The following is a 3,455-nucleotide window of genomic DNA, read 5'->3' as shown; positions in this document are numbered from 1 at the left end:
AGCGGACTCTATCAAACCAGAAATCTGAACGAAAAGGTCGTTAATTTCGTCTTGATCCGTAGAGAGTCTTTCCACGGACAATTCTTCGGTCGTTGCAACCTCCACGATCCTAGCTAAATTAGCTTCGAAGTCATTCCGTTTTTTGGAAACTTCGCTCAGATAGCTGTTTAACGTACGTTGAACAACATGAGTTAAAGGGATTTCGCTCTTAACTATTTTTTCAACTTCTTTTAGAATTTTGGTAAATCTATTCTTAACTAGCAGCGTCAACCTTTCATAGGTACTGACTTTGATTGGAGCCATGATTGGTTAGTGAATATTTAACTTAAAACATGAAATTACTACAGCAAACTAAATAACCAACTAAATTATAATCAATGACAATTATGAGAAATTAATTAACCCTTGATAATGTAACAATATTTCAAATAAACAATACACAATAAAAATCATCAATCACCTATGATAATTGGTTACACAATATTTCCAGAGACGTTGTAGTTAAACACTAATACAAGATATTTCAATTTCCTCTCATAATAAATTCTTACTTAATTATTATGACAATCACAATTGAGATACAATAGTTGGCAAAACAATAAATGTTGCAAGTGTAATGCAATGTAGTGTATAGACAATGGATGTAAGGTATAAGATGTGTCAATGTTTGTTTACAAACAATGCGTTTAAAATTTTAGTGTGGTATGTAAGAGTAATGGGGTATGAGTGTTCAAGATGGCCGCGCGTCGCTTGGTGACGCTACCTTTTGGCGCTACAAATACTAGTCTCTTACACAATGGAAACACAATGTCTTATTTTCCAACACCAAATAAAGTTTATTTATCCATAGTCTGATGAAAATCCGGGTCGACAGGACCAAAGATTATGTATAATATCCGGTCAGAAGGACCCAAAGATATGTTAGATCCGGCTTGGCGGACCGCAATTATTCGAAGGACCAATAAAATGTCTAATATTTAAAAACTCATACTTCGATAGCTGAGCAGGTGGAGCCCATACATTGACTTTCTAAGGAATAACTCTTAGTCGTTTAGGAAAAATAAAAATACGAATGAGATCACAAAACATAATATTAGGAAAAAAGGGCACACAATTAGAGCAAAATACAAGTGTTAAAATGATTTTCTTCTTCTGTTAAATTGTCCAAAAATGTCCGAATTAGTTGAGGATCTTAAATCTTGGTTGAAAAGAAGATTGTCTTTAGTTGCGAAGGACCATAATAAGAATGATGAAACACTGTTACCTTGCACCGTCCATTGTCTGATACCTCGACACACATGAAGTTGGGTTGATTGTAGTTCGACCTGGGTTGATTCCAAGGAACGTTGCGCTGGTGGAGTGCTTGCTGAGGGATGAAGATTCCACCATGAAGATTCCACCTTCACTTGACACTGTTTTCGGTTCACTCACGAACGTTGCGAAAAAGTTACTTTTGGCTCGTTAACCAAATAATGTCCGGCTCGAAGGGACTGTTAACTGCCATAGAACGGCTTACGGTTCACAAGAGACAAGACAAAGGGGCACGGCCCGAACTTGGTTAAAGCTGGTGTTGACGTACAACCTAGCGAGACGGAGTCTTAAGAAGAACTGGAGAGATGCCTTGGGGAGCTTTTCTTGTCCGCGTCCTGGACGCCTGATTGGTCGGCAGAAGTCACCTCATACCACGTGACGATCGGACCACTATAGATTTGGAATGCAGGTGTGTGTGTGTGTGTGTGTGTGTGTGTGTGTGTGTGTGTGTGTGTGTGTGTGTGTGTGTGTGTGTGTGTGTGTGTGTGTGTGTACAAAGATAAGTGGGAATAGATGGCTTATAATAAAAATGGTATCGGACAATGGTGGGCAAAGAGCAGTTCTAAATAACATACAATTCTAATTATTAGTAAAAACTATATTAATGCGTAAAATTTGATTAATTGATATGACTAAATATGAAAACCTAACAAGCTGTTTTAATAAAAATCTATTGGAAATGTTGTAAAATCTGCTTCGAATGAACGAAAGCATCTTCGAAATCTTAAAAAAATCTTTATTCTACAATATTAATCATATTAAAATCTTTTTCTTTAATTTTCTTCATTCCAACAAATATTAAATGTAAGTTATCTTATCTTGATGTATTTGATCTTTTTATCATCCAATATATTCAAAAATGTTTTTGCCAAATGAACTTTGTAATCTTCTAATTCTGCAATGATTGTTATACAAAAATAATATTTAATTCGTTCTAAATTCAAAATTTTATATTTCTCATTTATCTTTATTTCATTTATCTTCTTGAATTCTCTAAATTTGAATTTACCAACATCGTTTAACTCTTTAAAGAACTCTGTTTATCTAAATTAACAAGAAAAATTATACTTCTTGATGATAGTAATAAATATTCTAGACATTTTATAGGGTCTAAGCTTGTATGAACAAAATCTGGTTTTTTCAGCATTAAGCCTTTTTGCTAGAAATCTGGCAAATATGTTGTTTTGCATGTAAATATGTTAGAAAAAATATGGCTTGCACCTATAAATATTTGTACACCGCATTTGTACCATATTTTAATTGAAAATGTAATCGAGTTGGATAGGGTTTAACTAAAAATGAGTGTATTTTTCATGAACCTTTTCAACGAAAGTATGGAACTCAAATTAAAAACAGGTGACCTTATATAAATGTTAAAATGAGAACGAGTTTTATTTTGCGTTAAGTAAATTATAAAATACAAGTGGTTTAATCAAAGCAAAATCAATAGACGTATATGATGATTTTAACATGAATTGTATTAATATGTTTTAATTCGTTAGTTTAAAAAATGTTGAACGTTGATCGTCCTTACTTTTAAAAATAAAAAAACATGCTATTATTTCTCAATATGTCCATCTGAAATTTTTGTTATGGAATGCCCTGTATTTTATGATCCATTTGACTTGAAATGTTATTTAAAGATTTTTATCATTGGTTATTACTAACTACTCGTTTAGAGTTTTAATTTTTTCAAGTAATGTTTCCAAACTTTACAATGATTATATTGAAGTTCTCCGTTGTATAAATAGTCTTAGTCATCTCAAGAAGTTTATATTTATATAAATATTAAGAGGTTGATTTCTAAATCAAACCATAAAGTACGTACCGCTCTCATTAACAAATTTTCATCACTACTTAGTTTAAACAAACAATAAAAACCTCATTAAAATCACCAAGTATAAATTAATAAAATATCATTGAATAACATTTATTTGAAACACTAATTTATTATGATTTCTTTCCAATGTTTGATGTATTCAGTTAAAGTAAAATACATATTATCTAACTGATTAAATTCTCATATTATACCTAGTGTATGCAAAATTATGAAATTGGAGCAAAGGAAAACAAAACTGGGCAGTGTATAAGAATTAGGTAACAAAACGTTTTGCCAAAGTAATAACGAACATATTCTAGACAAG

Source organism: Homalodisca vitripennis, unplaced genomic scaffold (genome assembly GCF_021130785.1).
Source record: "Homalodisca vitripennis isolate AUS2020 unplaced genomic scaffold, UT_GWSS_2.1 ScUCBcl_5903;HRSCAF=12860, whole genome shotgun sequence".
In the NCBI taxonomy this organism is placed as follows: Eukaryota; Metazoa; Arthropoda; class Insecta; order Hemiptera; family Cicadellidae; genus Homalodisca; species Homalodisca vitripennis.
This window is presented reverse-complemented; position numbering follows the sequence as displayed.